The sequence below is a fragment of the Macadamia integrifolia genome, chromosome 6 (assembly GCF_013358625.1).
Source record: "Macadamia integrifolia cultivar HAES 741 chromosome 6, SCU_Mint_v3, whole genome shotgun sequence".
NCBI lineage: Eukaryota > Viridiplantae > Streptophyta > Magnoliopsida > Proteales > Proteaceae > Macadamia > Macadamia integrifolia.
In genome coordinates this window covers 29,502,428-29,528,474 of record NC_056562.1, presented here as the reverse complement: position 1 = coordinate 29,528,474, position 26,047 = coordinate 29,502,428, and the positions used below count along the sequence as shown (strand labels likewise).

At 35.4% G+C, this 26,047-nt stretch overlaps 1 long non-coding RNA gene across 2 annotated transcripts; it reads right to left on the bottom strand.

Annotated features, from left to right (window-relative positions):
- Nucleotides 1-7: 7 nt before the first annotated feature.
- On the bottom strand, nt 8-3,455 carry LOC122081563. 2 transcript variants are annotated; one of them, XR_006141114.1, is made up of 5 exons: nt 3,155-3,455; nt 2,375-3,037; nt 1,353-1,407; nt 721-1,179; nt 8-456 (listed from the first exon to the last, which is right to left on the bottom strand). It is a non-coding gene; the product is annotated as an uncharacterized LOC122081563 (long non-coding RNA). The 2 variants fall into 2 exon arrangements; XR_006141113.1 differs by lacking the exon at nt 3,155-3,455 and having other exon boundaries at nt 721-894; nt 986-1,179; nt 2,375-2,943.
- Between the last annotated feature and the right edge of the window lie 22,592 nt (nt 3,456-26,047).

Sequence of the window (26,047 nt, the reverse complement as noted above, 5' to 3'; positions counted from 1 at the left end):
AAAAATGTAAAAGAGGGTGAAAAATATACTGTTTCAATAAATAAAACTTAAAACCCACTTAGCTCAGATTGCCAACCCAATTGTGCATTAACCACATTAAAAAAAAAAAAAACAAAAAAAACAAAACAAAACCTCTTAATCACATCAAGTACATGCCTTTCTTATGGTGCTAAAAACAATTCTCCGTCGCTTCCATATTTTTTGAATTAGAACCCGGGACTTAACACATCAAGTTTTCGCTTTTCATTCCACAGACAGCAGCAGCTGCAGCCACCTATAACATCAATGCGATAAAAAGTTAGAAACTGTCGTTGATGACAGTTCCTGGACCAATTAACCTGAACCTGTTCCTTCTTTGAATAGTGTCGTTGTAGAGGTAGAAGCTAGTGAAGATAGCAAGTACATTGCGGAAGAGGAATATGAGGGAGGCCACATATTCTGGACGGTCCATAATCCCTGCTACAGAATTAAGATTTTGTTAATTTGTTTTCTCATATCATAGTTTCATGTAAGACTCTTGAACTGAAAATCACCATTAACTATTAATCATGGTTTGCCACTCTTTTCAATACCATCCCACTTGGGAATTGATCACTAAAGCTGAACCCACTTGTTGATATAATCATTGAAAGGAATCACATGTGGTTCATTTTATTAACAATCCAATGCAATCTAATGCCGGCAACAGAAAAGTAACATTGATGAGAATGATCAACTCACCTTTGCATTGGCAACAAAGATGAGCTTGTTCTTGAGCTTAGCAGGCAGTTCATCAAATTGAGATTGAGGTGCTGTTCAATAGAGAACTAAAACATACACCACAGATTGTTGAGTCTTGACTGTATCATCTTCTGCATTGATTCAATTTTAACTTGACAAGAAGAGCATGACCTCCTGAGGAAATTAAATGTCACAATAATTTTTGACATTTATTACAACCCATCTTTAACTTTATCAAAATTTTCACAGGAATACTACTTCATACCATTGGAATTTGACTTCTCTGAACCTTGAAGGCCCTTACAAAATCTAGATGAATTGAACTCCCATGTCACCATTTTCCAGCCCAAGATCGTCAATTTCACAGCCAAGACATGCACTGCTTGATTCTACTTCATTAGAACTTCTCACCAACTGAAAGTCAGACACCTCCATTCCACTCTGTTGGTTCACTCCCATCTATTAAAAAAGAAAAAAAAATGTAGAGTTCTCATTGGCCACATAATCAGGTGGAAGTTGAAGTTGAATACACTGTATGACAACTAATTGGCATTCTAGCTTAGCAGACTAAATCAAAATTTTGAGGAACAATATCTAAATTGAAGAGAGACAGTGATATCGGAAAGACAAACCTGTATTTTCTGTAGATAAAACTCCACTCCTTGTTTCCAGGCAAAGACATGTGTGCTGCAAAAGGAGATAATGATCCAATAGTCTTAACATTCCAAACCTTACTAGTAGCATCAGGAGTCTCTTAATTGGTTGACATATTGTTTGTAAAAATTGTCATACTTCATTGGCCTTGGTTAGTAGGGTATGATAGAGGAATAGTTATTGGGTTTTGGTGGGAAGGGCTGGACTTAATATGTGACATATATGTATTTGTACAATATAAGAGAAAAAAGAAAGCTGTCTTGTCCAATGGCCCCTGCATCAAGTGAAATAAAAAATTTTATTGATGTTGATATCTTTGTATGTGCTCTCATTGGCCTCGTACTGGAGCAGAAGCCACACGATCAGGCAACGATCCCTTACCCATAACATAAAATATACGCTCGTGTTGTAGAAACGCAACTCTAAAACGATGCAGAAGATAATGGAAAAACAAAACAAACAATACACACGGATTTTACGAGGTTCGGCAAAGTTGCCTACGTCCCCGATGAGATGAGATCCTGCTTCACTATCAATGGAGAATAGGGTTACAGCGTTCTTCCTCACACCTCTCAGTATTGCTTGCATTATAGAGAAAGAAACCTTTACTACAAATAAATAGCGAAAAAAACCCTAATCCGGAAAGTACACAATTGCCCTCAAATAAAAAAATTTGAGCAGGGGCTTGCACCCCCCTACACCTCCTGCTATGCAGAGGAGTATCCTACCCCTTTTGCAACCCCCACGGCCCGCTAACCGGTTAGCGGGACCGCCGTCCTGCCTGTCTAGGTGCTGCACCAGTATTCCCTGGATTAAACTGCGACGGAATACAAGACATCATACACCAACACGTGTTACACTCAGTCTTTCATAGTTTGGTTGACATAAAGATAAAACTGCATTTGCTGGCTGATCAATCAAAACTGATGGCATCAATATATATATATATATATATATATTAAACATGGTTAAAATAGAAGGCAAGTGGAGAAATTCAAACCTGCGTATCATTTTATTGGTCTCTCTCACTTCTTTAATCAAGGGCAAATAGAGATCCATCATCATCAAGAAATGAAGATTCACAATCATCATATAAAGATTCATCATCATCATCACCAAATGAAGAAGTTTCATTATCATCATCACCATCTGATGATTGTGATGTCCATTTGAAGAAATCTGCTACCATCTTCCTCACCTCACTTTCCTGCTCCTCCCATTCCCTGCTTTCCAATAATAAGACCTTCAAGAATTTCACTTTACAACGGAGCCAATACCTATGATTCTGGTACTCGATGGACACTGAACTTGAAACATGCCATATATCAATTGCATTTGTTCCTTCCAATGGAATCCCAAACAAGTCAGACCCTTTGAAATGGTGAATGTATATTGAATCTCGCTCAGTAGTTAATTTAACACCCTTCATCGGCAGCCAAATGGTACAATCGAAATAGCTACCATGTTTTCGATGGATACGAGCGTCAAGAAGGAACTCAAAGTCGTTCAGTAGCTCACCCTCTGGGCATACCTCCACTTGTTCCTGATTGGGCTGGGTGAATGCAAAAACAATACACAGAATAAACCCCTTACATACCCCATCATCAACATTCAACGAATATTCACTTGTGTGTAACCCAACATAATCCACTAGAAGTGTTCCCTGTAAAAATAAGAGCAAAGAAAGGAAAGGACAGGACCTGAGTCAATCATTAATTTAAGAAACTATAACTAATTGCAAGTAATGAGAGTTGGCCACAATACAAGACACAGAATCGACCTGGCCAAATATCTTCCTTCTAGCATTTGTTATGGTGTAGCAGTTTCCCATGTACAGGTGTTTCAAAGACTTTATTCCCTTGATGCCTCCAATATCATTCAACTTTTCACAATTACGAAGTGTTAATACCTTCAAATTAGTCAGGCTTGACAAATCCGGGAGTGACTCGAGCCAAGTGTATCCTTGTAATTCGAGCCTTTCAAGTCGAAGACCACTAATCCAGGGTGGGAGAGAGGTTTCAAGCTTGTTCCCTATTTTTAACTCCTCTAAACTGTGGAGCGTTAGTAGAGAATCATATGATGATGGTGTTAGATCAAACACCAAGAAACACGAATAAAGAAAGATAATAGATCCGTACGACACAGAGATTTAACGAGGTTCACACACCAGGGTGGTGTGCTACGTCCTCGGGCGAAGAAGAAGATGATTCACTATGCAGAAGAAGGATTACACCCTAACAGCGGCGAGGAAGAACTCGCCCTGAAACCCTAGCTTCGTGAAAACCCTAGAATACAATGACTCTCAACAAGCAACAGTACATTATATATATATTCCAAATAGCGGTTCGACCCATCGGGTCGCAGTCGATCCGGTCGAACCATACCGCGGGGGCTACGCCCCCGCACCCCCATACGAGATACGAGATCAGTGATGGGATAGGCCCAAGCCCTCTGCTTCCATCATAGATCTTAGAAAAATTCCCATTCGGGTCGCCACCAAAATATGTCAGATCGGGTCAATCTTCAAAACGGGTCAAGAATTCGAGACAAACTTAACAGATCTCCACCTTGCCTTGAATTCTCCTCCAACAAATAAACAAATAGCTAATATCTTCATCTTCTCCAATAGCCCTCCAAAGGGCTGAACTCAAACATGACAAACACCAAGTAAGTTCAAGCAATGCTCGAACTTACCAACACATAAAGGCTTAGTCAACATATCAGCTGGATTGTCTTCAGTACCAATCTTCAACACTTGGATATTACCTTGAGCAATTATCTCTTTTATGAAATGATACTGAACATCAATGTGCTTTGTCCTCTCATGATACATTGAATCTTTAGTCAAGTGAATAGCACTCTGGCTATCACAATGGACAACAGTCACCCCATGATCCATGCTGAGTTCTCCCAACAAACCTCTAAGCCAAATAGCTTCTTTAATTGCCTCAGTCACTGCCATATATTCTGCTTCAGTGGTAGATAATGCGACTGTAGTTTGTAAAGTAGCTTTCCAACTAACCGTACTTTCTCCAAGAGTAAATACATAGCCTGTGAGTGACCTTCTCTTGTCAAGATCACCTGCATAATCTGAATCAACATAACCAGATAAACTATCACCATTTCTCCCAAACTCCAAACAAACACCAGAGGTCCCTTTCAAGTACCTAAGTATCCACTTCACTGCTTCCCAATGAGCTTTACCTGGACATGACAAATATCTGCTCACCACACTGACAGCTTGTGAAATGTCAGGACGAGTGCAAACCATAGCATACATAACGGAGCCAACTGCACTAGAGTATGGAACACGTGACATGTACTCCACCTCTTCATCTGTCTTAGGTGATAGAGCAGTTGAAAGTCTAAAATGAGATGCAAGAGGAGTAGTTACAGGTTTGGCATCTTTCATGCCAAAACGATTCAATACCTTCTCAGTGTACTTTTGTTGAGATAGCCACAGCTTCCCTGCTTTTCTATCCCTCTTGATCTCCATACCAAGGATCTTCCTTGCTGCCCCCAAATCTTTCATCTCAAATTCAGAACTTAATTGTTCCTTCAACCTATTGACCTCATTCCTATCTTTTGCTGCAATCAACATATCATCAACATAAAGCAACAAATATATGAATGACCCATCAGAGAGGTTTCTGAAATAAACACAACAGTCATATTGACACCTGGAGTATCCAAAACTAGCCATAACTGAATCAAACCTTTTATACCACTGTCTAGGAGACTGTTTTAAACCATATAGGGACTTCTTCAACAAGCATACATGGTCCTCCTTATCTTCAATAACAAACCCTTCAGGTTGATGCATATAAATCTGTTCTTCTAGTTCACCATGCAAGAATGCTGTTTTCACATCAAGTTGCTCCAACTCCAAATCATGCATAGCAACTAAAGCAAGTAGGACACGAATAGAACTATGCTTAACAACAGGTGAGAAAACATCATTAAAATCAATTCCTTGTACCTGACTGTAGCCCTTTGCAACCAAACGTGCCTTGTACCTAGCATCTTCAACACCTGAGGCAGATTCCTTCTTCTTGAAGACCCATTTGCAACCAACAATTTTCTTCCCTGTTCTTGGCTTCACAAGCTCCCAAGTCTGATTTTTATGAAGAGATTCAATCTCCTCATTCATGGCAATCAACCATTTTGTAGAATCAATTGAAGCAACAGCTTCAGAATATGTTGCAGGCTCACTATTTTCAATTGTATCTGCAACAGACAATGCATAAGCAACAAATTCAGCATGCCCATACTTTTGTGGTTGTCTAATATTCCTCCTTGGTTTATCCTTGACAATGCTGTACCGCTCTTCTTCTTGATTCTCTTGAGCATCATCTCCTTCAGTAAAAGTAGGCAACTGGACTAAAGTAGATTGTGCTTTGTTTGAAGATGAACCACCAATTTCAAACTCCACCTTCTCTCTAGATTTTTCTTGACCTTCATCACAATGAATAGGGACTTCTTTCCTAGGATGCAACATAGCAGATTCATCAAAAGTAACATCTCTGCTAATAAGAAATTTTGGAGACTTTGGATCAGAACACCACAACCTGTATCCTTTCACTCCAGATCCATACCCAAGAAAAATGCATTTCTTAGCCCTAGGTTCCAACTTCCCTTCATTTACATGTGCATAAGCAGGACATCCAAATACTTTTAAATTTGAGTAGTCTGCAGGTTTACCTGACCAAACTTCTTCTGGAGTCTTGCACTCAATAGCTGTGCAAGGAGATCGATTCACCAACAAGGTTGCTGTGTTAACTGCTTCTGCCCAGAACTCCTTGCCCAATCCTGCATTTGATAACATACACCTTGCCTTTTCTAACAAGGTTCTATTCATACGCTCCGCCACTCCATTCTGCTGGGGTGTTTTAACAACTGTATGGTGTCTTGCAATACCTTCATTTTTGCAGAACTCATTAAAGTCACCTTCACAAAACTCTAGGCCATTATCGGTTCTCAACCTTTTAATTTGTTTCCCGGTCTGCTTCTCAAGCAAATTCTTCCACTGTTTGAAAGTGACAAATACTTCATTTTTGTGCTTCAAGAAATAGACCCAAACTTTCCTAGAGAAATCGTCAATGAAAGTAAGCAAGTATCTTGCACCAGCCCCCTTTGAAGCAACCCTGGAGGGCCCCCATAGGTCTGAATGAATGTAGTCCAAAGTTCCCTTGGTCCTGTGAATAGCAGTACTGAAACTAACTCTTTTCTGCTTCCCAAACACACAATGCTCACAGAACTCCATTGCTCCTGTACTCTGACCACACAACAAGCCCCTTTTACTTAATGATGCCATCCCTCTTTCACTCATATGGCCTAACCTCATGTGCCATAAATTTGTGACATCTGATTCAGACATAGATGATGAAGCTGCTGCAACAGACCCAGTGACTGTAGTACCCTGCAACACATACAAACTGCCAACCTTGATTCCTTTCATCAATAAGAGAACTCCCTTGCTGACCTTCATGACTCCACCTTCAGCTGTATACTTGCACCCATTTGAATCAAGAGTGCCTAAACTGATGAGATTCTTCTTCAAATCAGGGACATGCCTGACATTGGACAAGGTTCTGACAATGCCATCATACATCTTGATATTGATCGTTCCCATTCCAATAGTCTTACAAGAAGCATTATTTCCCATCAACACAACTCCACCTCGAACTGATTCGTATGTGGAGAACCATTCACGATTGTGACACATATGGTAGGAACAACCAGAGTCAAGAATCCATTCATCCTGTGATCTAACTTTATCATCAGTCACCAAAAGCATATCAGACTCACTCTCATCTTCAGCAATACTGGCTTCTGCAGAATCATCTCTTTTCTGTTGATTTTGAGCACCACCACCTGCCTTCTGCTTATTTAAAAGCTTATAGCATTCAGATTTAATATGCCCCTTTTTCTTACAGTAATTGCAGGTTAAATTCTTGTGCTTAGATTTTGATCTAGCCTTCTTTTTGTCACCATATGAACCCCTTTCATTCGTTCTCCCTCTAGCTACCAAACCAACACCATCAGATTTATTGGTAGTTGTCAACTCATCATCAATCTTCTGCTTGCTTTGCAGATTCGTTTTGACATCCTCAATAGAGATTGTCTCTCTACCATAAATCATGGTATCCCTAAAGTGCTTATAAGATGGAGGCAGAGAACATAACAATAATAGGGCCAAATCTTCATCGTCTATTTTAACATCTATCCTTTTCAAATCAGTAACAATAGAATTGAACTCAGATATATGGGATTTAATAGAAGTACCTTCACCCATATGAAGGGTATACAGTTGTTGCTTCAATCTCAACCTATTGGTGAGGGATTTGGTGAGGTAGAGGTTCTCTAACTTAACCCATAACTCTGCAGCCATTTTCTCTGAGAGAACTTCCTGTAGAACATCATTCGAAAGACATAACTGAATAGCTGAAAGGGCTTTATCATCCAAATCGCTCCAATCATCATCGGACATAGTTGCAGGTTTCTTCGCCTTCCCAAATAGGGTTTTCTTCAAACCCTGCTGCGTGAGAACAGCCATCATTCGAACCTGCCATAAACTAAAACTGATGTTGCCGTCAAACCTATCAATATCGTATTTCGTTGAAGCCATGGATCGAAGTAACCAAGAGCTTTGATACCAGTTTGTTAGATCAAACACCAAGAAACACGAATAAAGGGAGACAATAGATCCGTACGACACAGAGATTTAATGAGGTTCATACACCAGGGTGGTGTGCTACGTCCTTGGGCGAAGAAGAAGATGATTCACTATGCAGAAGAGAGATTACACCCTAGCAGCGGCGAGGAAGAACTCGCCTTGAAACCCTAGCTTTGTGAAAACCCTAGAATATAATGACTCTCAACAAGCAACAATACATTATATATATATATATATATATTCCAAATAGCGGTTCGACCCATCGGGTCGCAGTCGATCCGGTCGAACCATACTGCGGGGGCTACGCCCCCGCACCCCCATACGAGATCAGTGATGGGCCGCTGCTTCCATCACAAATCTCAGAAAATTTTCTATTCGGGTCGCCACCAAAATATGTCGGATCGGGTCAATCTTCAAAACGGATCAAGAATTCAAGACAAACTTAACAATCTTGTTACTAATGCCATTTGTTCAAGCATTGATGATAAAATTGATACGGTTTGATAATTGTTATCTTAATAGTACGTTCATTTCTAGATATGATGATCATATAAATATGATGTTAGTTCCGATAAATCATATGGTCATGGTTTTCTTCATTATCTGAGATGGCATTTAGTATCCATATCCTACTACGATTTCGAGTAATCTAATTGATGTTTGGTCTAGTTTCTCTTCTATTTTATAGTAGTTATCTAATTCTACGACTTTCAAATTTTTCTAAGAAATTTTCCCTTTGCATCTACTTTAATATATTTCCATTCACCGTGATTCATCACAAACTCAGATGGTAGGGAGGAGAAAAATGAGAAAAGAGTGAATCCCACCTGAACTCTCCCAACCGATGAAAAAAAACTTTATCCTATAAGGACATAGGTGTTAATTAAAAATTTAAATTATCATATAAGTGGATCAATTCCCTAGACAAGATCATGGAAAGGCGGGTCCCACAATTGATTTGAGTATTTGAGTCTAACATAGCTCCTGCCAAGATGGTGCGGTACTATATATATATATATATATATATATATATATATATATATAAATACTTTTTTTTTTCTGAAGAATATAAAAGTCAAAGGTTTACCGAGTCAAACGGCTTATTAGTAATTAAAGCTTTGAACTTTTCCAGTGAAATTTCGGGTTTTTACGTACGAAGTTCTCAGTCCACTATAACGTATGGGGCAAGCTAAAGCGAGAAACATAATGACCAAATAACCCCTATGAAACTGCCGTTAACTGCTTAGCCTACAAGTTACGTAGAGATGCATTTTGGTAATTTGAATATCTTAAACTCGTAAGCGCTGATGTTGCCAACGGAACTTCATATTAATTAAATAATCAAAGTCTCTGGTCAATACTAACCAAATGAAATGAGTCATAGTACTGGACTTGGGCAAAGAACTCCAAAAGCCCTATAAATACCATCCATAGTTTCCTCAAGAAGTATCATTCTCTACCAAACTCTTCTTCGCTTCTTATAAGTTATTCTTCCAACATCAACTTGAGATATATAATTCTGAAAATGGCGGAATTTTGGCGAAGAGCTACTTTGGTTCTGATTCTTCTTGTCTTTGTTGTTGTATTAAGACACAATGGTGTTGATGCGACAAGGTTATTATCAGAAGATTTCGAAAGTACAAATCATTTGATGGAATATTCTTCGATTTATGAGAAGGCCAAATCAAGTATGGTTTGTTGGCTTGGCAGATTGTCATCAGGCCCGAGTCCTCCTGGTGCTGGACACTAATGCATACAAAATGTAAATTTGATATTAGGAAGGCTATTTCTCTCTCTTCTTTTCCTCCCCTTGCCCATTCCATCCCAACCAACTCATTGGTTGAGCCATTAGCTCTAAGAAAGCTACTTTCGTTCATTTATATTCTAGTTGTGAAGACTTATTGGACAATAGAGAAATTGTACCTGGTTGTTAAATATTGTGAAATTGTAAATTAATTTATTTCCTTTTTCATTCATGAATTATATTCATTGCAGGTTAATTGTTGGAATATTTTATCGTAATTATCAAAGCAATGGTTTTGATCACCATGCATCTGGCAAATGATATATGCAATAAATTTATGATTATTTTTATGATGAAATAAAAGTAAATTTCTCTCATATAGGAGAAAATACTCCCTTCCATAAATTAGAATATTTAAGGTAATTTGCCTACGGAATACATTTTTATCCCTCATTCTTCTAAAAAGTTAAGACCCACATGAGGATGTGTTGCTTTAACCTTACATATTCTTCCTTTTTATTTTTTATTTTTTTAGTATATTTCAAGTAATATTTAAAGGACGAAGCTATGCATACCTAGTGCTTCTTATCCCTGAAGGTTATGATAAAACTAATCTAATTGTTATAAATTATACACATCTAATATGATCTGACGATTGCATGTTATTTCCTATCTCCATCTCACCTCGAATGCTGTCTCCAGTCACCTTAAGATGTTAGATGTATATGCCCTAAAGCCACTAATGATATTTATTTAATTAAAAAATTATATCTATTTCTATTTTCATGCATATTAAGGTGATACTTTATCTGAATTTATATTTTAGTGCTTACATAGCTACTAATACTAAGAGACAATCCAGTGTATGTAAATTGGAGTCCATATCAGATTTTTGTACAAGAATCATTTTCATACGGTGCCTAATTTACATTTGGAATCCACTCAATCTCTCTCTTTTTACAACAAGCTGAGAAATTAAGTGGAATCCAAATATGGATCAGGTAGTGTACAAGAATGGTTCTCTTATGAAGACCTGATCCAAACTTTCTAACTTGAATAAGTTCTCAACAATGTATTGTACTTAGTTAGTTCGTCAATATTAATTTGACATAACATGTAATTAAACTATTGGAATCTAAATATGACAATTGAAAATAATGAATTAATCCCCCTCCCAATACTATTATTCAACTTCGTTAGCAAAAATATTTTTCTCAGCGAGCCCAATTGGGCATGCTTCCAATGCAGCCCTCTCTCATTGTGGCATGTTGACAAATGATGGGGCTATTCCCCATTGGATAGAGAGAACATGGTTTGGATTAGTCACTTGTCAAATTTCATATTGTAATCCAATCGGATATTCTACTATGTAATGGCATGCATCTCTGTGTCTGTACATGCATGCTAATTGATATACTAGGCATTATTATGCATTCTCCCAAAACCTAGATTTTTTTAATTCTTTATTTTTTATTAGGCAAATTCCGTTTGGGTTTAAATTTGATATGTGAGCTTGGCATCTAGAGTGTTACCCATCTAAAAAATTTTGGTTGCATCCTACTTTGTCACATGGCAGATATTTGGGCCATATTAAAAACTCTTCCTAGGTAGGTGATGTAAGAACTAAGAGCTTAATTTTATTTACCTCCTTATTGTGCTTTAGAGCAAAAGTTCCATCTTTTGTTAACATAATTAATTGTCACTAATTAATTTTAAAAATTATTTATCATTTCGATAAGAGAAAATATATAATATTCTGAAATGTAAATTTTTTATTGCATTAAAACTTTTAAGTACAAAATTTGATACTTACTATTTAGTGATCAAGTAATTACACTTTTATGTGTTATAAGATTTAATTTTGACAAAAGTTTTCCTCACCTATAGAGAAGGATGCCTATGTCTCGACGTACTCTTAGGTGCTCATTACACTATCACCCACTTTTACTATATCCAAACTGATCTCCCCTTTGGTAATTTGACACTACGAATGTTCATGATGGAGGAAAAAAATATGTAATTGAAGAGTTGTTGTCTAAAGCCTAATTGCAATAATCCAATGGCTTTCAAAAGAAAAGAAAAGTATTTGAATTGAATTAGAATCTAAAATGATATGCGATTAATTTACACTATTCTTTAAGTCTCTAGATATTCAAATGTTAGAATTGGATTCTTCCTTGGAATTTGAATGATTTTCAAAAGAAGTGAGAATCTACTTGGCATTTGAACCATCATATTAGTGGAGCTGTTTCCTACGTAGGACCTTAGGAAGGTGGGTCCCAGACATGATTTGAATAGTGGAGTCTAACATATAGAATCATAGATCATGGCTCCTGCCAAGGTGGAAGGTTACATTTATGAAATTGTCAAAAGGTCAAAGGGAAAAATATAATGACCGAATAACTCCTACAAACGAGAGAGTGTGGATCAAATTATTGTACGAGAGTTATTTTTGATTCACACAGATAGAATCTATTATAAAGTTGATTGTTGGATGAATTTTATTTGCGCCAATCAATCTTATACAAAAATGATTCTTGTATGAAAACTTGATTGTCTCTACAAATTGCTGATCCACAATCTATATATTATATAGGGATGCATTTTAGTAATTTTAAATATCTTCCACTTGTCAGAGCTTACGCTGTCAACAGAACTTCATATTAACCTGCACCACCATTTCAAGTAATCAAAGTCTCTGGTCTTTTTTTTTTTTTTTTTTTTTTTTTTGGAGGGGTGGGGGGCCGGGGGGGTGTGTGTGGTTAGAAAAGGGCTTGGTCACTCAATACTGACTAAAAGAAATCAGTTGTAATATAGACTTGGACAAACAACTACAAAAGACCTAACAACAACACAACCACTTTACACATTCACACACAACTATATATCATCCACAGATCCCTCAGAGAGTATTCTCTATCAAAAGCATATTGCCGCCTTCTTCTAACCTGTGATATATAATTCTGAAGATGGCGCAATTCTGGCAAAGAATTAGCTTGGTTTTGATTCTTCTTGTCTTTTTTGTTGTATTAAGTCAAGGTGATGTTGATGCGATAAGGATATTATCGAAAGATTTTGCAAGTGAAAATCATTTTACTAAATATCCTTCGATTTATGAGAAGACGAAATCGAGTATAGTTTGTTGGCTTGGCTGATTGTCATCAGGTCCAAGTCCAAGTGGTGCTGGACACTAATTAATAAATGCATGCAAAATGTGAATTTGTTATAAACTGTGGGGGATATATTATACAACAGCAAGAAGATTTAACCTGGAAATTAAACATTGTGAAATTGTAAACAATTTTGTTATTCTTTTCCTTGAGGAATGATATTCATTGCAATTTGCAAGTTAAATTGTTGGGATTTATTTATTGTTTTTTTATTTTTATTTTTTATTATGAAAGCAATGGTTTAAATTTATGGTTATTTCTGTGGTGAAATAAAAGTAATTTTTCTCTCATAGAGGAGAAAATACTTTCAACTAATAAATTAGAATATATAAGGCAATTTGCCTACAGAATTCTGTTATCCATTCTCTTCTAAATTGTTAAGAAACATATAACTATACATATCCTTGCTTTAAAAAATTTATTTTTAATGAATTTCAAGTAATATTTAAAGGACACTGCTAATGCGTAGTGAGTGCTTATCTTGAAGGTCATAATATAATAAAGTGTTTAAAGCCACATTGATTCTTGTTAGAGCAAATACTAAGAAATACGAGAATAAATAGACAATAAGATCTACACAACACACAGAGATTTAAGAAGATCACACACCGATGTGGTGTGCTACATCATTGGGCGAAGAAGAAGTGTTTCACTATGTAGAAAAGAGATTACATCCAAATAGCGGCGAGAAAACTCGCTCTGAAAACCTAGCTCGAAAACCCCCTAAAATATAATGACTTTCTCAACAAGACAACAACAATACATTATACAATCCAAGTCGTGGGTCGACCCATCGAGTCGCGATCAATCCAGTCGAACCATAGCCCCCGCACCCCCATACGAGATTGGCCCAACCCTTCTGCTTCGATCACAGATCTCAGAAAACTTCTCATTTGGGTTGCCACCAAAATATGTCAGAGTGAGTCAATCTTCAAAATGGGTCAAGAATTTGAGACAAACTTAACAATTCTAAGTGGGAAATTCTCTTTCTTCATATATCTGTGAACACTTCTTCTTATTAGACTGATCTTTTGAATTGAAAATTTACGAACATGATACACATCTAACATGATATGCCAATTGCATGTTCTTTTTCCCATCTCTGTCTCACCTCGAATGATGTCCCCGATCACCTTAAAATTAGATATTATGCTCCTGCAGATAATTTATGATACTTTTAATTAATAAATAGATCTATTGCTACTTTAATGCATACTAAGGTAATACTGCTTTGTCAAAATTTATTTTAGTGCTTACATGTCTATTATGGGAGACAATTTAGTGCATGTAAATTGAATAGGTTCTAAACAATGTATTGTGCTTGGTTAGCGAATCATAAGTTGACATGATATGTAATAAAAAATAATGGATTCTAATTACACGCACAAGTGTCAATGTGATAATTAAGATTGCAAAAATTTTAAATAGAGTTTTTGTTTCATAAAGAAAAAATTTACACCCATGAGAACTTATATCAAATGACATTAGTTAATCTCGTGTAAGCTTGATCTCAGTTTAATCTAGGATGTACTGATGATAATCTTTAAAATACGACGGAGACGATCCCTACACAAGTGTGGTTCACCCCTCAACCAATTATTTTTTTGGGAATTGCTTATTAGGGGTGAATTTGTATACTTTCTGGGATTAGGGATTCTCTATATAATGCATAAGGCTATATAAAGGATATCTTGTCATGAGGTGTAGCGTGAGGATTTTGTAATTTTTTCTTCGGAATAGTGGAAGACGCTATATATAGAGGGTTATCATGTAATAAGGTGTAGTGTGAGGATTTTGTAATTTTTTCATCAAAATAGTGGAAGACGTCCATTGATTGAGCTAGCTCTAGGAAATCGTGTGGCGTGCTAAACCCTGTTCGTTAGAATATTTAAGGCAGTTCAAGTGGCCAATTGATTCTCATCTCTTTCCACGATAAATTTAAGCCCTTAAGATCGAGCTTTGAAAAAAAAAAAAAAAAAAAGGACCTTGACCCCTCAATATTTTGCATTATTTTCCATAATCCTAACCTATCAATTTACTTCTAGACAGTTGATCACACAAAGACACGTTTTCACTGAAAAAAAAACTTCACTCATACCATAACTAATATGCTACCCTGATAGATTAACAAATAAATCAAGACTTATCTTAATTATCACTACATCTTGCTATGTGATATGTGACATGGTTGAGTATGAAATAATCATCTACAAAGAAAAGATGGGTGATTTTTAAGGCACCCTTAACCACCCTAACACCGTGAAATTTGTTGAGTTCTTTATAAGTGCCCAACAACCTTGATAAAAAAAAATAATATAATTGATCCTAAATATTTTGATAATGCTGTAAAAATCGAGAATAGATTCATCATTGGTGTAAAGATGAAATCCTTGAATAAACACTTAATTCTGTTAATGGTAGTTTTTCTGGGACAAAATTTTGTAAATAGATAATCATCTACCAAGAGAGTGGTTGAATTACTAAGAGAATACATTTACTTACATGGTTAGGTATACCAATATATAAGAAATATTTGATTAAATTTGGATCTAAAATGACATGTGACTGATTTATACAATTCTCTAATTTTTTTTTAATGAATTTTTAAATGATTTTCAAAAGAAGGGAGAATCTATGTCACCAATTACCAATGGGGGTGGTAGCCTAGTGGTGAAAATGCCCTCAACCCATCACAGCTCGAGTCTCCATTAGTCATGCGGACGTGCCAATTGTCGTACAGGGGCTTATCCTGGGGCTATGATCACTACCATGAAGCATCCTTTTTTTGTTACCAAAAAAAAATATATCACCAATTGGAAGAGATCTGATTCATCTGAACCTTGTCATCACTTCCCACGTGGCATATTTGAATGGATGTTAATTGGCATTTGAACCATCCTATTACTCAAGCTGTTCCCTAGATACGCATGGTTTGAGGAATCTGATTGAATCGGTCTGGATCAACATTGACCTTATCTGATCCTGATTCTTGACCAATATTGTATTGCTCGATAGGTGTACATGAAAGGTAATAAGGTAAGAAAATTGATAATTTAATGACAATCAAGGCTATCCAGTTCATACCAATCCAAATTTGGTTCAGATTGATATCCATCCTATCCGACCCTAAGACCGATTCTAGTATCTTAAACCATGTAGGTAGGACTAAGGGTGTCAATTCAGTTCGGTATTGATATTCGATACAGTATTAGTTTGGTACACTACATATATACTCCATATCGATATCATATTGAATATTGACTCGGTATAAGATCCTCCTATTGATACCATACTGAATCTATTCGGTTTGATGTTCGATTCCGATATTTGATATGAAAATGATATTCAGTACATTCTCGGTATGGTATAGTTTGTGTTTTATATCATACCCCATAGGCATATACTATACCATACTGAATACTGGTTCGGTATGTATATCTTATATTGATACCATGCCGTTCGATTCGATTTGATACTAGTAATTCGGAATGATATCGATTTTTTTTTATTCAATGTTCGATACAAATTGACACCCTTAGATAGAAACATGGAAAGGCTGGTCAAAGTGTCTAAGATTTTTCAATTGAAATTTCAGATTCTCCTTATAGTTTTCATAGTCTAACATACCTTATGGACCAAGCTAAACACCAAGAAACATAATGACCAAATAATTCTCACAAAAAATGAATCATCTGTACGTATATGGAGGATTCAACATTTATCCCTTTTTCGGAGACATGTAAATATTTTAATAATTTAAATATTTTATAATTGTAAGATATAATTAAGTGGTTACGTTGTCAACAGAACTTCTTATTAGCCGACCATTTCAAATAATCAAAGTCCCCGTTCAATACTAACTAAATAAAATGAAATGAAATCAGTCATTCTTCAAACCACCCCCACCACCACCCCCCCAAAAAAAAAAAAAAGAAGTCATAATAGATTTTTTCTTCTTCTATTTTTTGAAATAGTCGTCATATATTTTTTTCTTATGAAAACAGTCCTTTTATCATTTTTTATTATAGGTATAGAATACACATAATAAACTTGTACAAACTCCAAAAGCTATATCTCTCTCTCTATTAAACGTTTCTTGGCTTCTTTTAATTTCTTCTTCCAGCACTAACCTGAGATATATAATTCTGAAGATGGAATTCTCCATATGGTGAAGAGCTACCTTGGTTTTAGTTCTTTTTGTCTTTGTTATTGTATTAAGTCAAGATGGTGTTGAGACGAGGGTATTATCAGAAGATTTTACAAGTGCAAATCATGTAACAATGTATCCTTCAATTTGTGAGAAGGCTAAATTGAGTACGATTTGTTCGCTTGGTCGATTGTCATTAGGTCCAAGTCTGAGTGGTGCTGGAAACTAATACGTGCAAAATGTCAATTTATTATGGTAAAAGGTCGAGTGTTCTAGCAGTACGCCCACCCTTGTGTCTATCTCTTTTCTCCTCCTCTTCAAAAAGTCTCCCATGCTCCCTCCCATCCTCACTCTTTCATTGGTTGAGCCACTAGTTCCAGATGAGCTGGCGGTTCACCTAACCTCCTCCCTATATCTATGAAGGATATGTACGGCAACAAGAAAATTGTATCTGGAGATGATTAAACAAAATAAATTATCAATAAATTTGTTATTCTTCTCAATAATAGTTGGAGGTTTTTTATTATGATTTTCAAAACAATGGTTTCGATCATCATGCAAGTCCTAAATGATATACACAATGAATTTATAATGATTTCTACGATGAAATAAAAGTACTTTTCCTTGATTTAGGAGAAAACACTTTCAAACAACTAAATTAAAGCATAGGAAAAGACTAGGCATGTTGCTAGAGTGTTCAGCATGTGTCATTCTCTCTCCCTTCCCTTTAGAATTGACCCCGATGTCCCCCAGTCACAACCATTCCATTCTTTGAGCTAGCTCCAGGAGTTCATGCGGCAAGCCAAACCCTCTCCGTTAGAATAGTTAAGGCAGTTCAAGTAATCAATCGATTCTCATCGCTTTCCACAATTAATTTAAGCCCTTAAGATGGAGCCTTAAAAGAAAAAAGACCTTGGTCCTTAAATATTTTGCATTATTCTCCATATTCTTAACCCCTAGCAATTTACTTCTAGACAATTGATCACACAAAAACAGGTTCTGACTAAAAAAATATTTCACTCTTTACCATAATTAATATGCTACATACCTTGATATATAAGAAAATAAATAAAAAATTACCTTAGTTGTCAATACATCTTCCTTTTGTGACCTGACAGAATATAATAGAATCATCTGCAAAGAAAATGTGGGTGATTCCTAGGGCACTCCTAGCCACTTTAACACCATGAAATTTATTTAGTTCTTTATGAGTGCCCAACAACTTTGATAAAAAAAAAATGATATAATTGATCCTAACTATTTTGATAATGCTGTTAAAGTTGAGAGCAGATTCACCGATGGCATAAAGAAGAAATCGTTGTATAAACATTTAATCCTATTAATGATAGTTTTCTTGGGATGAAGTTTTGTAAATAGATAATCACCATGGATCTAGCTCTTCTCCATAGAGGCCAGAGACCAGAGAATAATACTAGGCTGGGAGGACCCAGGCACGTGTCCCTAGGTCACCCTTGCCTTAGGATCCTCTTTGGTCCTTGAACTCTATAGAGATGAATCTTATCCAATCACCATAGTACTGAAAAAATCTGAAACTACCAAGAGATTGCTTGAACTAGTAAGAGAATACATGTACTTACATGGGTAAGTATACCTATAAATGAGAAATATTTGATTAAATTTAAATCTAAAATGACATGTGACTAATTTACCCTATCCTCTAAATGTTGATTTCTTCTTGTTCTGAATTTTAAATGATTTTCAAAAGAAGGGAGAATCTATGCGTATCTGATTGATCTGAACTTTATCATAAATTCCCACGTGGCATATGTGGATGGATGTTAATTGGCATTTAAACCATCATATTACTAGCTGTTCCTTAGGTAGGCACGGTTTGAGGAAATAGAACGAATCGGTCGGATTGGATGGACATTGACCATATCCAATCTTGATTCTTGGCTAATACTATATTGGAAAATAAGGTAAGAAATCCAATATTTTAATAACAGCCACGAGTATTTCTATCCAGTCGACACCGATACAGGCCAATTTTCAAACTAGGTTTAGATTGGTATCCAACCTATCCGATCCTAAGACCGATTCCAATATCTTATATAAACCATGTAAGTAAGACTAAGGGTGTCAACAATTCTGTTCGGTATTGATTTTTGGTATAGTATTGGTTTGATATACTACATATATAGTCCATATCGATGCTCCGTGCAAGATCCTCATATTGATACCACGCTGAATCTTTTCGGTTTGATTTTTGGTACAACAATGACATTTGGTACATTATCGATATGATATGATGTATTTTTTATATATTACCCCATAGGCCCATACCGATACCATATCGAATACTGATTCGGTATGCATACCTCGTATTGATATCATACCAAATTTAATTCGATCGGTATGGTATTGGTTTTGATACTCAATATTCAGTACAAATTGAAACCCATAGGACCATGGAAAGTTTGACCTCAAAGGGCATGTTGGTTATTAAACCGTAGGAAATTTTGAACCGGTATGGATTTTTACAAACAATGGAAATAAGCAAATAAAATAAATAAAAAGATGTAATTAATTATAGAAATGTGCAGCGGAAGTCTTAGATATTAAATGACAAAATAAAAGACACTTTTTTCATAGGAAGGTTTAAAAATAAATGACATTAAATGTCCATAAGCCTTACTACAGACTTTAAAGGAAAAAAAAAAAGGATCATCAAGAAACTAGAAATAACTTCCACCCAAGTCAAAACCACTCTCATTCTTGTTAGACCATAGATATGCAATAAGCTCTTCATTTCCCTCTCCATGAATCTCAATCCCATCATCTGAAATGTTGTAAGGGGTAAGCTTTTAGGGAAGCTTAGTAAATGGTAAAAATCATAATTTACACAAGTTTGAAAAAAAATAAGGTTTTCTTTTAGATGAAATGTGAACTATTATTAAAATAAAAAAAATCTAACAAGTCAATCAAACAGTAATAGATATCACAAATCATGATCAATGAAATTTAACACCACCATCCCGTACCGTACTACGGCTCACACCATACTATGACCTTGATTGATGTGTTAACTCATTCGCATAATTCATAATCTCAATAATAGTTCCAACATATGAGAATGGAATGTGCCCTCATACAATACTACGGCTCATACCGTACTGTGATCTTGATTCACATCCATCCCATATGCAAAATATTACAATCACATCATTGGTTTTTATAAGGGGTAAAACACACTCTATCGTCTCGTATAGTGCTATGATTCACACCGTACTGTGACCTTGATCGATAGTGAGGTTTTCGTATAAACAAAATGTGTTCAATGATAGTATACATCATTCAAAAATCCATATAGAAACATAATGTAACAATCACAAATCCAAAAAGAAAATGAGATACATGTAAATCAGAATTTCTAATATGCTTTCATTTATTAAGCGTGAAATGCAAAACTCAATAAAGAGATAGAAATTTCGTGAGAAATATATTTACAATTCTAAAAAAGAATAAATCACTTAATATATAAATATATAAATTAATTTCCTATATCATATGTTAATAATTATATAAAATAGAAAACCATGTGTAGAGAATGAATTAAACCACTTCCTGCTTTCACAGAAGGCAAAAAAAAAAAAAAAAATGAAACCTTTAGATATAAGGTTTTGAACGAATGTCTCCCTCCTATTCAAACGAAGCTAAGGGAAGGGATTGAACCTTTATTCCTCTTCTTCTTCTTCTTTTTCTTCTTTTTCTTCTTCTTCTTCTCTTTCTCACTTGAATCATCAAGAGAGGGGAATAAGATGGGGGTGTCTCTCTCTCTCTCTCTCTCTTCTTCTTTCTTTTCAAAATCTGTAGCCTTGTGAGAGGCTGCAAACCTACCCTCTTCTCTTTTTATTTCTCAAGCTCTTTTTCCTAATTCAAAGAATGAATAAAATCTTTAAGGGCCAATCAATTTTCTCCCTTGTCAATTTGCTTAGCAAGGCTAAGAGGAGATGCCAAAAGTGTTGCCCATATGCCCCCTTGATTATACAATTTATCCCCTTTGATTTGATCATTTGTCCCTTCTTGGTTTGAGTCCTATAAGGAAGGGAAAAAGGATAATCAATTTACCCCTTTGATTAAATAATTTGTCTCCCCTCAATTTGAATCTCACAAGGAATGGGAAAAATACATCACTAAGTTAGTATAATTAAAAGGATAGTAATCTAGGTGTCAAATCATAATTGCGTGAATTTGAATAATTAACATAATAGGTAGGGTGGTTTGAAAATCAACCATAAATATATGAACCAAATAAGGTAACAATGTGAGGTAGGGAGATAAAATACAATATTTAATATGGTTTATAATAAGCAAGTAATGGTAAGGCACATTAGGAATTTCTATAAGTGACCGACAACAAAAAAGACAATTATGCCTCACCACATAGTTACCATAAAAGGTATGAGTCTAAAAGAGGAATTTTACAATTCAAAAACATTTAAAAACTTACCAACACTAGAGTGGTGATAAGGCCAAAGAATCTTGGATTTTGGTTAACAAGTTTACACTTTGACTGCCACGTCATCTATTATAAACATTGACTTTGACTGTCCCATCATCAGCTGACTCATCACCTCAGGGTTAGACTAAATCAAAGAAAAATCAAAGGTATTACAGAAACTTTGAATTCCCCTAATAGCTTTGCGAAAATGTTTTCTAGTTCTTAGTCCAACATACCTTATAGACAAAGCTAAACACCGTGAAACATGATGACTAAATAACACCTACAAAAAATGAATCATTTGCACACACACACAAAGTTCTAATTGACTTACTTGACCATTTCAAATAATTAAAGTCCCTGGTCAATCCTAACGAAATGAAATAAAATCAGTCCTTCTTCACCCCAGAAAAAATAGTCACAAAAGATTTTTTTTTTTTCTTTTTGAAATAGTCATTATATTTTTCCTTTTATGAAACATTCATAATAAAACTTTTTTTTGTTATTTTTTATTATGGGTATAGAATAGACATAATAGAGTTGTACAAACTCCAAAAGCCTATAAATACTACAACCACACAACCAGAACACACATCCCACAGGATTATCCACAGATACTCAAAGTATAAATCTATCTATTAAACGTTTCTTGGCTTCTTTTAATTTCTCCTTCCAGCAATAAACTGAGAAAAATAATCCTGAAGATGGAATTCTGGCGAAGAGCTACCTTGGTTTTGGTTCTTCTTATCTTTGTTGTTGTATTAAGTCAATGTGATGTTGAGGCAACAAGGTTATTATCGAAAGATTTTGAGAGTGCAAATCATTCGACTGTGTATCCTTCAATTTATGAGAAGGCTAAATCGAGTATGGATTGTTGGCTTGGTTGATTATCATCGGGTCCAAGTCTGAGTGGTGCTGGAAACTAATACATGCAAAATGTAAATTTATTATGGGAAAAGGGCGGGTGTTCTAGAAGTACACCCACCTTTGTGTCTATATTGTTTCTCCTCCTCTACAAAAAATCCTCGCATCCTAACCATTCCATTGGTTGAGTCACTAGCTCTAGGTGAGCCAGCAGCTCACCTAACTTCCTCCCATTTATTATATATATGTGAAGGATTTGTACGACAGTAAGAAAATTGTAGCCGGAGATTGATTAAAGAAATAAATTATCAATAAATTTGTTATTCTTCTCATTGATAAATTATATTCATTGCAAGTTAAATTGTTGGGGTTTTTTTATTATGATTTTTAAAGCAATGGTTTGGATCACCATCCATGTCCCAAATGATATATACAATGAATTTATAGTGATTTCTTGGATAAAATAAAAGTACTTTTCTCTCACATAAGAGAAGCCACTTTCAACTTTCAACCAACAAAATTAGAACGTGAAAAGGTGCCTATCCTGTGCCACTCTCTTTTTCTACCCTTTAAAAACGATCTCAATGCCTCTCTCATCCCAACGGTTCCATTGGTTGAGCTAACAAATAGTTACTGCCTACTGCCCAGAAGGTGCTTCAATTCATCTATTAATAATGACTTAAAAGGTTATAGGGCATGTTGGTTATTAAAACTTGGGATTTCTCAAGCATGGTTTCAAGGTATTGGTATCGCATCGGCCATATTGGCCATATTGTATCGATATTAGTTGAGATGGATATTAATTTCAATCAACAAAATTAGAATATGGAAAAAGGCTGGGCATGCTGTTAGGGTCCCCAGCTCAAGTGACCAATCGATTCTCATTTCTTTCCATAATAAATTTAAGCCCTTATGATTGAGCCTTGGGGAAAAGACCTTGGTCCCTAAATATTTTGCATTATTTTCCATAATCCTAATCCCTAGCAATTTACTTCTAGACAGTTATCACATGAAGACACGTTTTGACTAAAATTGGGAGCCAGATTCATCGATGGTGTAAAGATGAAATCGTTGGATAAACAGTTAAACATGTATTTGACTCATTTTTACAGAGCCCAGGGACCAGAGAGTGATCCTAGGGCTGAGAGGACCTGGGCATGTGTACCTATATCATCCCAGCCCTAGGATCTCTCTCTCTGATCCCTGGGCTCTTTGGAGAAGAATCCTATCCAATCACCATAGTACTAAAAAATTCAAAACTACCAAGAGCATGCTTGAACTACTAAGAGAATATATGTACTCACATGGGTAGGTATCCCTATATATGAGAAATATTTGGTTAAATTCTGATCTAAAATGACATGTGACTAATTTACACTATTCTCTAAATGTTGATTTCTTGTTGTTATGGATTTTAAATGATTTTCAAAAGAAGGGAGAATATATATGTCACCAAATTGGAAGAGATCTGATTCATCTCAACTTTGTCATTATTTTCCACGTGGCATAAATGAATAGATGTTAATTGGCATTTGAACCATCATATTACTCGACCTAGTTGTTTCCTAGTTAGGCATGGTTTGAGGAATCAGATCGAATCAGCCTGAATCCATGAGATTGGGTCGGCATTGATCTTACCTGATCTTGATTCTTGATCAATACTGTAGCACTAGATAGGTATAAACAAAGGGTAATAAGGTAAGAAAATCGATATTTTAATAATAACTAAGGGTATTTCTATTCAGTCCATACCGATACAGGCAGATTCAAATTAGGTTCAGATTGGTATCCATCTTATCCGATCTTAAGAGGGATTCTGGTATCTTAAACCGTATAGGTAGGACTAAGTGTGTCAATTCAGTTCGATATTGATATTCGGTACAGTATTGATTTGGTACACTACATATATACCCCGTATCGGATATTGACTCAGTACAAGATCCTCATATTGATACCATACCGAATTTATTCGGTTTGATATTTTATACTGGTATTTGGTACAACAGTGGTATTCAGTACATTATCGGTATGGTATGGTATGGTATGGTATGTTTTTTATATCATATCCCATAGGCCCATACCTATACCATACCAGATATTGGTTCAATATATATATATATATATATATACATTATATTGATATCATACCGGATTTAATTCGATTTGAATTGATACTAGTAATTTGGTATCGTATCAATTTTGGTGTTCGATATTCGATACAAATTGATACATTATTAGCCTGCATGACCATTTCAAATAATCAAAGCCCCTGGTCAATACTAAGGAAATGAAATGAAATCATTCACTCCTCACAAAAAAAATAAATAAATAAATAAATAAAAATAAATCAATCATAATAGATACAATTTTTTTTTTAAATAGTCATTATATATTTCCCTTTATGAAGCAGTCATAATAGAACTTTTTTATAATTATTTTTTATTTTGGTATAGCATAGACATAGTAGACTTGTACAAACTCCAAAAGCCTATAAATACTACAACCACACAACCAAATACACACATCCCACAGGATTATTCACAGAATACTCATAAAGTATATGTATCTCTCTTTTAAACGCTTCTTGGCTTCTTTTAATTTCTTCTTGCAGCACTAACCTGAGATATATAATTCTGAAGATGGAATTCTGGCAAAGAGCAACCTTGGTTTTAGTTATTCTTGTCTTTGTTGTTGAATTAAGTCAAGGTGGTGTTGAGGCGACGAGGGTATTATCGAAAGATTTTGTGAGTGCAAATCATGCAACAACTTATCCTTCAATTTGTGAGAAGGTCAAATCGAGTATGATTTGTTGGCTTGGTCGATTGTCATCAGGTCCGAGTCTGAGTGGTGCTGGAAACTAATACCTGCAAAATGTAATTTTATTACGGTAAAAAGGTGGGTATTCTAGTGGTACACCCACCCTTGTGTTTATCTCTTTCCTCCTCTTCAAAATGTCCCCCATGCCCTTCCTATCCTAACACTTCCATTGGTCCTTGAGCTGCTAGCTCCATGGCTTACCTGACCTCCTCCAATTTATTATATATCTGTGAAGAATTTGTACGGCAACAAAAAAAAATTGTACCTGGAGATTAAACAAAAAGTAAATTATTAATAAATTAGTTATTCTTCTCATTGATAAATTATATTCATTGCAACTTAAATTGTTGGGTTTTTATTGTGATTTTCAAAGCAATGGTTTTGATCACCATGCATGTCCCAAATGATATAAACAACGAATTGATAATGATTTCTATAAAGAAATAAAAGTTGTACTTTTCTATCATATTAGAGAAAATACTTTCAATTAATAAAATTAGAAATCTCTCTCTCTCTCTCTCTCTCTCTCTAAAAGAATGTTTGGAGAAACTAATGGGTATTGCGTTTGTGAATCCTCAAAGAGGTAACTTAATTTTCTTTCTTTTTATTGTTCAAGATCTAGATAACATGGATTTTCTTTCTCTTATTGTTCATGATCTAAGTGTCCTAAACTCATAATTGACTTACAGTTATCAATTTTAAATGATCTTCGAAATGAGGGAGAATCTATATGTCACCAATGGGAAATCTGAACTTTTTTATTGCATCCCACGTGGCATATATGTATAGATGT